At 39.0% G+C, this 14,917-nt stretch overlaps 1 protein-coding gene across 2 annotated transcripts in view; it reads right to left on the reverse strand.

Moving 5' to 3' along the window:
* Positions 1 to 14,917, reverse strand: part of CERS6 (ceramide synthase 6) — a 315,522-nt gene that overhangs the window by 224,688 nt on the left and 75,917 nt on the right. The gene's annotated exons all lie outside the window — the stretch shown is intronic.

The following is a 14,917-nucleotide window of genomic DNA, read 5'->3' on the forward strand; positions in this document are numbered from 1 at the left end:
GAAAGTATTTACCAACCATCTGATTACGCATGGAAAATGTACCTTTGATCACCCCTACATCATAAAAGTAGCCATTTTTGCCTCTATAATCAAAGCACACTATATTCAGCCCCAATTCCTTATGGCTTCTTAAAATTCCTGCTTTGCGGTTATTTGTGCCTTTCTCATATGGAGTAATGAACGACGTCAGACAGCATGATGTCCCAGACAAGTTGAAAAGTCTGAAATGATTACAAGCATCTGCTGCACTGTTTTTATCCTTAGCAAATGACTATGTCAAGAAGAATGGGAAGACATAGCTTCATTTCTGGTCATGTTTGATATGTGAATGAGGCATTGAAGGAGCAGGAGAGGGCATGGGGCCCACCCCAAGGGTATGATGACATCTCTAAAGCTTTTTTTTTTTTTAACACACTTACAACTTTAAGAGTTGCTTTAGCCTAAATGTTCAAAAAATAAGGTTTTGTGAATGTTCCTTTTCAGTAGTGACATTTAACATTTTCTACTGATACAAAATAATATAATATCAGAAGAAAGTATTACCCATATTAATTTAATGTTGGCCAAAGGCAACAATTGATAAATGTACAAAACAGATCATGAAGCTTTTTAATATTAGTTGATGAGATTAAAGAATAGCAGACAAAGGAATTTTTTTAAGTGGGACTAATGAAGTTTACATACATACATCACTTAATATCCTACTGGGTCCTGTTTCAAGTTAAAGAGAAGACATTTATTCAAACAGGAAAATGGAAGACTGTACATGCAAGCCTAACCCAGGAAAGGTATACATAGAAAATGTGATATAATACCTGTTTTTCTGGGCTCTCTGGGACAAAGTTAGGAAGGAGTAACCACCCTTTCCTAGTATGTAAGCATTTTAGAATCTGGAGTTTTCCCCAAACTTGCATTCTCGATTCTTTTTAATGTAAAATGTTCTAAGATATATTACCACTGCCCTACCTTCTTAAAGAGAAATGTAACCTTTTTCACTCTGAACAACAATCATGGAACTATAGCTATAACTAGTGGGAAAATGAAGGTTGATGGGTGACGCCCACAGAAAAGACACCAGAACTTGTTTTCTTGACAGTTTCCTGCCTTGTGGTTTTTTGCCTCCTCCTTATGATAAGAGTGTGAAAAAATACAAGGTCCAGCAAGAGTGGGGAAAAAAAAAAAGGTAAAAGAGCAAGATTAATTTGGTGTAAGGGCCAACATCAGTTCATCATCTGTTACCTTCTACTCTTCCCTGTCAGTTTCTCCCCTGCCCTCCCTCATCTTCCCCATCCCCACGAATTCTAAAACACTGTTCAAATTTCCTTTCTGAATTTGCCATCATTCTTCTGTCCCAGTACATGGTCTTTTTTTCTATCTTCTAAAGAGTTAAGAGTCGAAATGCAGAGGATGGTTGATTCATGAGGGGCTTAAGAAATGTGACCAACTGGCTATCTTCAGTAAATATGTTTTCATTGTTGCTACCACTGTTTTGAATGCTGTTGACAAGTTAACAGAACTTCTCTGTGAGCCCCACAACAATGGACTGGGCAAGCAGGACAAGTCAAGAAATTCACTCAACCGAATTAATTCAAAAGCCACTTCTTCGCCTTTGCTATCATCCTGCAGTAACTCAAAAAAAGCATCCAAAAAGGTTTTTTTGTATCTATTATGCAATAATAGATTACTTACACATTTCTCCTCTTTTTAAGCTTCAAGCCACTTCTTAAAAACTCTTCTCTAAATTTCAAGAGCTAATGCCAGAGCATCTTGAAGAAGGCATATCCCTTGATCACCAAACTTATCAAATTTTCAAGTAAATATGATGCTCTGTAAACAGATTTTTAAAGCAAAGTCCAAAGGATTGGATGGAAATAATCTCTGCCACTATCTAGCTGTGGCACCCTAGCTGCAGAAATCTCTCTATGCCTCAATCTCCCCATATAAAAGAAAATTTAATATTAACTACATATGTATGGGGGTGCCTGGGTGGCTCAGTCAGTTAAACATCTGCTTTCAGCTCAGGTCATGATCTCAGGGTCCTGGGATCGAGCCCCACGTCGGTCTCCCTGCTCAGTGGGGAGCCTGCTTCTCCCTCACCCTCTGCCACTCCCCCTGCTTGTGCTCTAAGTAAGATCTTTAAAAAGATAACTACATATGTATATAAATTGCATGTATGTACAAATACACATATATGTTAAAACATGATGTCCCAGGGTCTTTCTGCCTAAAACTTTTGATGTGTGCCATCTGTATAGTTTCATACCATATAGGATTTATATACATCATGACTTCTCTGGGCTCAGAAACCCACTTAGCTTCAGCTATACTGTGCCAAGCCATGTGCACCCAACAAGTTCTAACAGTACTAAGCAAACACGGGCAGAAACCTAAACAGGCAATTGAAAAAGACCAGGGTCATCAGATAGAGTAACCACTTGCCTCAGTCAAAGCTGCCCACTCAGCACCGGTGTTCGCTCCCTCAACCCCTCACTGGGTGTTCTCTTTTCATCTTATCTAGTACACACAGCCAGGCACTTGGCAAGATTTAAAAAACTTCACAAGATAGGCAGAAAACATGTAATTTGAAATCTCAAAGGAGAGGAGAAAAGAAGATATATTTTTTATTTTCCTAATAGTATCCCTAATTATAAGAAAATGTAGACATCTTACTTGTGTTTATTCCCCAAAGAATTTGTGAATCACTGCTGGGCATTTTATTTTTTCAGAGAGAATATAAGACACCAAATAAAACCCATGACACAACTACCATAATTTTGTTACCTAGGATCATGGTCCATTAGAGAAAAGCTGGATTTTTTTTCAATGCTGGCTCTAACAGATATAAGTTCAAAAAGCTGTCTCTCACAGGTTTCTAGAGAAGAGAGATACATGGCGGGGAGGAGGCATACCTCCAACTACAATAGTTAAAAGGAAATATGTACTTTCAGACTTTGATGATTACCTTTACCAGAAATGCTCACCTAATTACTTTTTTATCAAAGGTAACAACACTGCCTTCACAAGATCAAACATCTATAAAGTACTTTCAGGTAGCAGAACATATGTGCAAGGGAACATAATAGGATATGAGCTTTGAAAAATACTAGTCTCGGTTCAAAAGCAGAGAAAATACCTAAGACATTTCTACTTTTTAATTCTATTTAACAACATGTATTTGTATTTTAAACAGTAATTGAACATCTCTGCACAGAGCACCAAAGTAAGCTCTGGGCTGTGGTGTGGGTAAAGGTACAACAAAACACAAATTGACTACTGCACTCAAAATGTTTACAACATGTTAAAGAAAATTAATTTAAAAAATAAATAAATGTTTAGAGGACAAATACTAGTTCTAATCATTTAATACCATGTAATCTTCAGTGTGGAACATGGCCAGAGACTTTCAGTCCTTTCTAACTCTAGCATTTCCTGCACTTTACAAAACAGTTGTAAGGCTGCAGTGCAAGATACATAAACCTACACATGATGTAAACGTATAAAATCAAATCACACACACACACACACACACACACACACACACACACACATGCACAAATGAGTATAAGTACACCTGGAGAAATTTGAACAAGTTCAACAGATTTTATAAATGTCAATATTCTGATTGTGATATTATACTATAGTTTTGTAAAATGTTACCATTGGGGGAAACTGAATAAAGACTACATGAACTCTGTGTATTACTTCTTACAATTGCATGTGAATTTACAACTATCTCAATAAAGATTTCAATTAAAAAATAATTAGAAAAATTCTGTTTTTACAGTATGGACTTCCTCAAAAAGTTAAAACAGAACTACCCTACAACCCAGTAATTACACTACTAGTTATTTACCCAAAGAATACAAAAACACTAATTCAAAGGGATACATGTACCCCCATGTTCACAGGAGCATTATCTATAATAGCCAAATTATGGAAACAGCCCATGTGTCCACCAACTAATGAATGGATAAAGAAGATGTGGTGTATTTACACAATGGAATATTACTCAGTCATAAAGAGGAATGAAATCTTGACATCTCTAGCAACATGGATGGAGCTAGAGAGAGCATAATACTAAGTGAAATAAGTCAATCAGAGAAAACAAATACCATATGATTTCACTCATATGTGGAATTTAAGAAACAAAATAAATGAGCAAAGGAAAAAAAGAGAGAGGTAAACCAACAAAACAGACTCTTAACTATAGAAAACACACTGACGGTCACCAGAGGGGAGATGGGTGTGGGGATGGGTTTAACAGGTGATGAGGAATAAGGAGTGCACTTACTGTGATGAGCACCTGTGATGTATAGACGTGCTGAATCACTATACTGTACACCTGAAACTAATATAACACTTTATGTTAACTAACTGGAATTTAAATAAAAACCTTAAAAAAAAGAAAAAGAGGGGCGCCTGTGTGGCTCAGATGGTTAAGCATCTGCCTTCGGCTCAGGTCATGATCCTAGGGTCCTGGGATCGAGCCGCACATCAGGCTCCTGGCTCAGCGGGAAGCCAGCTTCTCCCTCTCCCCCTGTTCATGCTCTCTATCTCTGTCTCAAATGAATAAATAAAATCTTTAAAAAAAAAAAAAGAAAAATAGATGGAGCATAGAAACAAATGTGAAACTGTAGATTAATTATCTCTACTACTGAAAAGACAATTTTTTCCTATAGCAGTGCTTTTTAAATTTTTTAATTTAAATTCAATTAATTAACATGTAACATGTTATTGGTTTCAGAGGTACAGGCCTGTGATTCATCACTCTTATATAATACCCAGTGCCATTGCATGACATGCCCTCCTTAATGTCCATCATCCAGTTACCCCATCCCCACCCCCTCCAGCAACCCTGTTTGTTTTCTATGCTTAAGAGTCTCTTATGGTTTGTCTCCATCTCTGGTTTCACCTTATTTTATTTTTTCCTCTCTTCCCCCATGATCCTCTGTTTTGTTTCTTAAATTCCACATATCAGTGAGATCATATGACAGTTTTCTTTTTCTGATTCACTTATTTCACTTAGCATAATACCCTCTAGTTCTATCCATGTCATTGCAAATGGCAAGATTTCACTTTTTTGATGGCTGCGTAATATTCGTGTGTGTGTATGACATCTTCTTTATCCATTCATCTGTCAATGGACATCTGGGCTCTTTCCATAGTTTGACTATTATGGACATTGCTGCTATAAACACTGGGATGCAGGTGCCCCTTCAGATCACTACATTTGCACCTTTGGGGTAAATACCCAGTAGTGTGCAATTGCTGGGTTGTAGGATAGCTCTATATTCAGCTTTTTGAGGAACCCCCATACTATTTTCTACAGTGGCTATACCAGCTTGCATTCCCACCAACAGTGTAGGAGGGTTCCCCTGAAAAGACAATTTTAAAATGATGATAAGCAGAATTTTTTTTTTTTTAAGATTTTATTTATTTATTTGAGAGAGAGAGCAGGAGCAGGGCTGAGGAGTAGAGGGGTAGAGGGACTCAAGGAGACAAGTAGGGAGTCTGATGTGCAACTTGATCCCAGGACCCTGAGATCATGATCTGAACTGAAGGCAGATGCTTAACTGAGCCACCCAGGCACCCAGAGCTGAATTTCTTTCTTTAGCTTTAATGCCTCACTGTGGAATTTGTCTATACTTTTATGTATCTTTGACTGCTGTAATAAATCCACAATTAGGACTAAAATAAGTTGTTTTTGATGTGACAGAATGAGGTCCTAATACACTGATTTTTCATCTTTAAAAATACTGTACAACATACTAATCCCCCCTAAACTAAACTACCTAGTGACTTAGGAGAATAATTAAGAGCAAGTAGACTTTGGAGATGAGTCAAAGGTAGGAGCAAACAACCAGCAGAGAGTAAGTCCCCTATTTATTTATGTTTATTTTGCAGCTCTCCCCTGAGAACAGACACAGTCACAGCACCAGATGTAACATACACTCTCTTTCTACCTGTAGGAACCAAGGAAAGGAGCCTGGGAAAATCAAAGAGTGACTAGGGAACCATGAAAGGGGAAAAGCCAGAGAAGCCAATCCCTAGTTCTTTGTATAGCCACGCATGATTCTGGCTGACCTCTGAACTACGTATGTACAAGGTAAACTGAAAGCAGCCAGGAGCTAAGATTTAAAGAACTGAACTGAGGCCAAAGCCACTGTCCATTGAAGGCATGACAGGTTACAATTTGAATCCAAATAAGTAAATCACCTGTTAACACAAAACATCAATACTTTTCAGGGCAATATAAAAAAAAAAATCTAGTATCTCCATAATTTAACCTTTAAACTCCAGGATAGAATCTAATACGTTGATGAAGAACAAAGGAAAATATGACCCACACTTCAGGGAAAAGACATACAAAGATATTCAGTGAACTTGAAGGTAGGTCAATAGAAACCATGCAATATGAAAAAAAGGAAAAAAACAATGGAAAAACAAACAGACTTTGAGGACCTGTGGAACAATTTCGAAAGGCTAAAGTATGGATAATTTGAGTTTCAGGAAAAAAAGGAGACAGAGTGGGGAAATCAAAGAAAATATTAGAAAAAATGTAGTTTGCAACTTCCCAAATGTGATAAAAGATATACAGATTCAAGAAGCTCAAGAACCGCAAAAGAGTAAGTTTGAAATGAAGAAAACCTAGACAAATCACAATCTGATGAAAACCAAATATAAAGAGAAAATATTGAAAGTCACCAGACAAAAACAGCACATTATATACAGGAAACAATTCAAGCTACATAGATTAGAATGACAACTACAAAATAAAACACATAATGGAAAAAAATCTAAAAAATAAAAAATCACTATTTTTTTTAATTTTTTTATTGTTATGTTAACCACCATACATTACATCATTAGTTTTTCATGTAGTGTTCCATGATTCATTGTTTGTGCATAATACCTACCCAGTGCTCCACGCAGAAAGTGCCCTCTTTAATACCCATCACCAGGCTAACCCATCCCACCACCCTCCTCCTCTCTAGAACCCTCAGTTTGCTTTTCAGAGTCCATCGTCTCTCATGGTTCGTCTCCCCCTCTGACTTACTCCCCTTCATTCTTCCCCGAATGCTATCTTCTTTTGTCTTTTTTTTAACATATGTTGCATTATTTGTTTCACAAGTACAGATCTGTGATTCAACAGTCTTGCACAATTCACAGCGCTCACCATTGCATATACCCTACCCAATGTTTATCACCCAGCCACCCCATCCCTTCCACCCCCCACCACTCCAGCAACCCTCAGTTCGTTTCCTGAGATTAAGAATTCCTCATATCAGTGAGCTCATATGATACATGTCTTTCTCTGATTGACTTATTTCACTCAGCATAACACCCTCCAGTTCCATCCACGTCATTGCAAATGGCAAGATCTCATTCCTTTTGATGGCTGCATAATAATCCATCGTGTATATACACCACGTCTTCTTTATCTATTCATCTGTCGATGGAAATCTTGGCTCTTTCCACAGTTTGGCTATTGTGGACATTACTGCTATAAACATTGGGGTGCACGTACCCATTGGATCCCTACATTTGCATCTTTGTGGTAAATACCCAGTAGTGCAATTGCTGGATCGTACGGTAGCTCTATTTTCAACTGTTTGAGGAACCTCCATCCTGTTTTCCAGAGTGCTTACACTAGCTTGCAGTTCCACCAACAGTATAGGAGGGTTCCCTTTTCTCCGCATCCCCACCAACATCTGTCGTTTCCTGACTTGTTAATTTTAGCCATTCTGACTGGTGTGAGGTGGTATCTCATTGAGGTTTTGATTTGGACTTCCCTGATGCCGAGCGATGTTGAGCACTTTTTGATGTGTCTGTTGACCATTTGGATGTCTTCTTTGGAAAAATGTCTGTTCATGTCTTCTGCCCATTTCTTGATTGGATTATTTGTTCTTTGGGTGTTGAGATTGATCACTTCTTTATAGATTTTGGATACTAACCCTTTATCTGATATGTCATTTGCAAATATCTTCTCCCATTCTGTCGGTTGTCTTTTGGTTTTGTGGACTGTTTCTTTTGCTGTGCAAAAGCTTTTTATCTTGATGAAATCCCAATAGTTCATTTTTGCCCTTGCTTACCTTGCCTTTGGCGATGTTTCTAGGAAGAAGATGCTGCGGCTGAGGTCAAAGAGGTTGCTACCTGTGTTCTCCTTTAGGATTTTGATGGACTCCTGTCTCACATTTAGGTCTTTCAACCATTTGGAGTCTATTTTTGTGTGTGGTGCAAAGAAATGGTTCAGTTTCATTCTTCTGCATGTGGCTGTCCAATTTTCCCAACACCATTTGTTGAAGAGACTGTCTTTTTACCATTGGACATTCTTTCCTGCTTTGTCGAAGATGAGTTGACCATAGAGTTGAGGGTCCATTTCTGGGCTCTCGATTCTGTTCCATTGATCTATGTGTCTGTTTTTGTGCCAGTACCATACTGTCTTGATGATGACAGCTTTGTAATAGAGCTGGAAGTCCGGAATTGTGATGCCGCCAGCTTTGCTTTTCTTTTTCAATATTCCTCTGGCTATTCGGGGTCTCTTCTGGTTCCATACAAATTTTAAGATTATTTGTTCCATTTCTTTGAAAAAAGTGGATGGTATTTTGATGGGGATTGCATTGAATGTGTAGATTGCCTCTAGGTAGCATTGACATCTTCACAATGTTGGTTCTCCCAACACATGAGCATGGAACGTTTTTCCATTTCTTTGTGTCTTCTTCAATTTCTTTCATGAGTATTTTATAGTTTTCTGAGTACAGATCCTTTGCCTCTTTGGTTAAATTTATTCCTAGGTATCTTCTGGTTTTCGGTGCAATTGTAAATGGGATTGACTCCTTGATTTGTCTCTCTTCTGTCTTGTTGTTGGTGTATAGGAATGCCGCTGATTTCTGTGCATTGATTTTATATCCTGCTACTTGACTGAATTCCTGTATGAGTTCTAGCAGTTTTGGGGTGGAGTCTTTTGGGTTTCCCACATACAGTATCATACCATCTGCAAAGAGTGAGAGTTTGACTTCCTCTTTGCCAATTTGGATGCCTTTGATTTCTTTTTGTTGTCTGATTGCTGTGGCTAGGACTTCTAATACTATGTTGAATAGCAGTGGTGAGAGTGGACATCCCTGCTGCGTTCCTGACCTTAGGGGAAAAGCTCTCAGCTTTTCCCCATTGAGAATGATATTCGCTGTAGGTTTCTCATAGATGGTTTTTATGATATTGAGGTATGTACCTTCTATCCCTATACTCTGAAGAGTTTTAATCAAAAAAGGATGCTGTACTTTGTCAAATGCTTTTTCTGCATCTATTGAGAGGATCATATGATTCTTGTTCTTTCTTTTGTTAATGTATTGTATCACGTTGATTGATTTGCGGATGTTGAATCAACCTTGCGGCCCAGGGATAAATCCCACTTGATCGTGGTGAATAATCCTTTTAATGTACTGTTGGATCCTATTGGCTGGTATTTTGGTAAGAATTTTTGCATCCATGTTCATCAAGGATATTGGTCTGTAATTCTCCTTTTTGATGGGGTCTTTGGTTTTGGGATCAAGGTAATGGTGGCCTCATAAAATGAGTTTGGAAGTTTTCCTTCCAATTCTATTTTTTGGAACAGTTTCAGGAGAATAGGTATTAATTCTTCTTTAAATGGCTGATAGAATTCCCCTGGGAAGCCATCTGACCCTGGGCTTTTGTTTGTTGGGAGATTTTTGATGACTGCTTCAGTTTCCTTAGGGGTTATAGGTCTGTTCAGGTTTTCTATTTCTTTCTGGTTCAATTTTGGTAGTTGATACATCTCTAGGAATGCCCCCATTTCTTCCAGGTTATCTAATTTGCTGGCATAGAGTTGCTCATAATATGTTCTTATACTTGTTTGTATTTCTTTGGTGTTGGTTGTGATCGCTCCTCTTTCATTCATGATTTTGTTGATTTGGGTCATTTCTCTTTTCTTTTTGATCAGTCTGGCCAGGGGTTTATCAATCTTGTTAATTCGTTCAAAGAACCAGCTCCTAGTTTCCTTGATCTGTTCTACTGTTCTTTTGGTTTCTAGTTCATTGATTTCTGCTCTGATCTTTATTATTTCTCTTCTCCTGCTGGGTTTAGGCTTTATTTGCTGTTCTCCAGCTCCTTTAGCTGTAGGGTTAGGTTGTGTATTTGAGACTTTTCTTGTTTCTTGAGAAAGGCTTGTATTGCTATATACTTTCCTCTCAGGACTGCCTTTGCTGTATCCCAAAGATTTTGAACAGTTGTGTTTTCATTTTCATTGGTTTCCATGAATTTTTTCAATTCTTCTTTAATTTCCTGGTTGACCCATTCATTCTTTAGTAGGATGCTCTTTAGCCTCCATGTATTTGAGTTCTTTCCGACTTTCCTCTTGTGATTGAGTTCTAATTTCAAAGCATTGTGGTCTGAAAATATGCAGTGAATAATCCCAATTTTTTAGTCCTGGTGGAGACCTGATTTGTGACCTAGGATGTGATCAATTCTGGAGAATGTTCCATGGGCACTAGAGAAGAATGTGTTCCGTTGCTTTGGGATGGAATGTTCTGAATATGTCTATGAAGTCCATTTGGCCCAGTGTGTCATTTAAAGTCTTTATTTCCTTGTTGATCTTTTGCTTAGATGATCTGTCCATTTCAGTCAGGGGGGTGTTAAAGTCCCCCACTATTACTATATTGTTGTCAATGTGTTTCTTTGCTTTTGTTATTAATCGCCTTATATAATTGGCTGCTCCCATGTTAGGGACATAGATATTTACAATTGTTAGATCTTCTTGGTGGATAGACCCTTTAATTAGGATATAGTGTCCTTCTTCATCTCTTATTACAGTCTTTGTTTTAAAATCTAATTTGTCTGATATATGGATTCCCACCCCAGCTTTCTTTTGGTGTCCATTAGCATGGTAAATGGTTTTCCACCCCCTCACTTTCAATCTGGGGGTGTCTCTGGGTCTAAAATGAGTCTCTTGCAGACAGCATATTGATGGGTCTTGTTTTTTAATCCAATCTGATAGCCTGTGTCTTTTGATTGGGGCATTTAGCCCATTTACATTCAGGGTAACTACTGAAAGGTATGAATTTAGTGCCATTGTATTGCCTGTAAGGTGACTGTGACTGTATATTGTCTGTGTTCCTTTCTGATCTATGCTGCTTTTAGGCTCTCTCTTTGCTTAGAGGACCCCTTTCAATATTTCTTGGAGGGCTGGTTTCGTGTTTGCAAATTCCTTTAGTTTTTGTTTGTCCTGGAAGCTTTTTATCTCTCCTTCTACTTTCAATGACAGCCTAGCTGGATAGAGTATTCTTGGCTGCATATTTTTCTTGTTTAGTGCTCTGAAGATATCATGCCAGTCCTTTCTGGCCTGCCAGGTCTCTGTGGATAGGTCTGTTGCCAATCTAATATTTCTACCATTGTAGGTTACATATCTCTTCTCCCGAGTTGCTTTCAGGATTTTCTCTTTGTCTCTGAGTCTCGTAAGTTTTACTGTTAGATGTCGGGGTGTTGACCTGTTTTTATTGATTTTGAGAGGGGTTCTCTGTGCCTCCTGGATTTTGATGCCTGTTTCCTTCCTCACATTAGGGAAGTTCTCTGCTATTATTTGCTCCAATATACCTTCTGCCCTTCTCTCTCTTTCTTCTTCTTCTGGAATCCCAATTATTCTAATGTTGTTTCGTCTTATCGTATCGCTTATCTCTCGAATTCTGCCCTCGTGATCCTGTAGTTGTTTCTCTCTCTTTTTCTCAGCCTCTTTATTTTCCATCATTTGGTCTTCTATATCGCTGATTCTCTCTTCTGCCTCATTTATCCTAGCAGTTAATGCCCCCATTTTTGATTGCACCTCATTAATAGCCTTTTTGATTTCGACTTGGTTAAATTTTAGTTCTTTTATTTCTCCAGAAAGGGTTTCTCTAATAAGTTCCATGGTTCTTTCAAGCCCAGCTAGTATCTTTAAAGTCATGATTCTGAACTCTAGGTCCGACATCATACTAATGACCGTATTGAGTAGGTCCCTGGCTGACGGCACTACCTCTTGTTCTTTTTGCTGAGGTGATTTTTTTCGTCTTGTCATTTTGTCCAGAGGAGAATAGATGAATGAGAGAACAAAATGCTAACAGGTTAACAATGCCCCAGCAAAGATACTCTATACAAATCAGAAAAGACCTGAAACCAGGGGAAAAGAAAGGGAAAGAAAGAAAAAAGAAAGAGAGAAAAAAAAAGAAAAAGATAAAAACAAAAACAGAATATGATCAAATATGATCAGACTAGTGCATAGATCAATGCCACACACTAGATTTTGGGCGTATTTTGGGCTGTTAGAAAAAAGTGCCTCCTAAAATTTTAAAGGAAGAAAGACTTATATATGTACAAAATAAGGGTTGATACAATAAAGGGATGGAAGATGACTGTAAAGATGAAAATTATAAAAGATTTTATAAAAGGAATTGATAAAAAGTTGTTTGAAAAAAGAATGAAGAAGATTTAAAAAAAAAAAGGAGAGAATGTGATCAGGCAGGAGACTAGAACAAAGCCATACACTAGTGATTTAGGGTATATTTTGATCTGTTAGAAGAAACTGTATCTCAAAATTTTAAAGAGAGAACAACTTATATATATATGTCAAAAATAAGGGTAACTACTAGGAAGGGATAAAATATGATTCTAAAAATGAAAAATAAAAAATGTTTTTTTAAAAAAGGGATTGATAAGATGTTGGTTGAAAAAGGGAAAAAGAAAAATTAAAAAAAAATAACAGTTAAAAAAATTAACTTTGAAAAACTAATGAATCATGGTAAAAAAAAAAGCCATGAATTCTACATGCATTATTCCCCTAGCGCTGGAGTTCTCCCGTTCTCCTTGATCGGTAAACTTGGTCTTGGCTTGCTGGCTGTTCGTGCTGATCTTCTGGGGAAGGGGCCTGGTGCTGTGGTTCCCAAACGTCTTTGCCGGAGGTGGAATTGCCCCGCCCTTTTCGGTCCAGGCTAAGCAAGCTGCTCGGGTTTGCTCTCAGGGGCTTTTGTTCCCTGCAAACTCTCGGTACAGCTTTGGAGGACCAGGGTGAAAATGGTGGCCTCCCAATCTCCACCTGGGGGAGCTGAGAACTCGGGTCCCCGCTCCTCAGTGTGCCCCCAGAGAAAAGCAGTCACTCCCGTCTCCTCAGTCTCTGGCCACACTCCGTGCTCACCCGGCCTGTGACCGAGTGTTTCTATCCCTGGCACCCGACCCCGTGTGGAGTCTCCAAACCCAGCAGATCCCTGCGGTGCGCTCCTGCGCCACTCCTCCCCGGGGAGGAAGGGGAGTCTCCCCGGCTCTGCTGCTTGTTGGGTCCCTGCTGGAGGAGCAGTGGCCCGACTGGGCCATGGATCACAGTTTATGGCAACCCCGGGCTGACAGCCTACGCCTCGGCTCCATCTCTGCAGCCGGCTTCCCTGCTCCGATACCTGGGAGCGCTGCTGCACTCAGGCACCCCCGGTTTTTCTGTGACCCCGCGGGTCCTGAGATCACACTGTCCCGCAAGGGTTCCACCCCCAGCTTAGCCAGTGGTGGAGCGACGTCCCTCAGCGGAGCCAACTTCTAGAAGTTCCGATTTTGTGCTCCGTGGCCCTATCACTTGCCAGAAGCAGCCGACGGAAGCCCCTCCCCCGCCGTCTATCCTTCCGAATATCGCCTCGGATTCACTTCTCCGCACATCCTACCTTCCACTAAGTGGTCGCTTTTCTGTTCAGAGTTGTTGCTACTCTCTTCTTCGATCTCCTGTTGAGTTCGTAGATGTTCAGAATGGTTTGATCCCCATTCAGCCGAATTCCTGACCAGAGGAAATCCAGGTCTCCTGCTCCTCTGCCATCTTGCTCCGCCAAAAATCACTATGTTTTAGCAGAAGAATTTATCACTGTACATCTTTTGTTTTTTTTTTTTTCCTTTGCTGGGTAACAAAACTGAGGTGGACAGAGGAGGTGTAGTTCATAAAAATACAATAAACTTAGGGGTAAAAGAGAATTATGGATGGGGCCAAGACAATTACCAACTGTACAATAGTCATGCTCTCCAAGAGCTCAAGAAAAGCCTATTAACCATCAAAATTCTACTGAGACTTTGTTTCTGTAATTTTGTGGATTTAAAGTTGATGTACAGTATAGAAAGTGTAAAAGTAACAAAAAGCACCTAATAATATTTAAAATCACCAGGAATGTCATCACCCAAAGATAAACATTTATTGGCATTTGAGCATTCTTCTGCTACCTCTCCCCCATACACTTTATGTGCTTTTTATACCTTGTTTACTGTATTTTTATTAAAAATTACATCAAACTATATGTATTTAGTAATCTTCTTTATTTTCCTATTCTGAATATTTCTCCCAAGGAATTACACATCCTTGTAAAATGTGGTATTTAGTGGTTACATAGACCTAAGTGTTCTTACTTTTTGCTGTTGTGAAGACTCTCTCAGGAAACAGACATTAGACCCTTTCCAACAGCACAAAACTCTGGTCAAAGTCCAATTACCACAATACAGATTCAAGCAAAGATGAATCTGAATGATTAAATTCTTCAGATTGATTTGAAATAACTGTCATCAAGGGAAATTACCCATTGTTCCATGTACTTGATCTTGACCACTCGAATTGTGGATCACCCTTGCTAATATTTCCAAATATTTCAAAGAAATCAGTCATAAAGTTTTGAATAGGGAAATCTCTAGAATCTTCTACATCCTGAATTTTTATATTTTTTAAAAAGGATTTTATTTATTTGATAGAGAGAGACACAGCAAGAGAGGGAACACAAGCTGGGAGAGTGGGAGAGGGAGAAGCAGGCTTCCCGCTGAGCAGGGAACCCAATGCGGGGCTTGATCCCAGGACCCTGGGATCACGACCTGAGCCAAAGGCAGCCGCTTAATGGCTGAGTCATCCAGGTGCCCCTGA

The sequence above is a fragment of the Eumetopias jubatus genome, unplaced genomic scaffold (genome assembly GCF_037043125.1).
Source record: "Eumetopias jubatus isolate StellerSeaLion01/CBP00866 unplaced genomic scaffold, mEumJub1_p1.0 scaffold_3, whole genome shotgun sequence".
In the NCBI taxonomy this organism is placed as follows: Eukaryota; Metazoa; Chordata; class Mammalia; order Carnivora; family Otariidae; genus Eumetopias; species Eumetopias jubatus.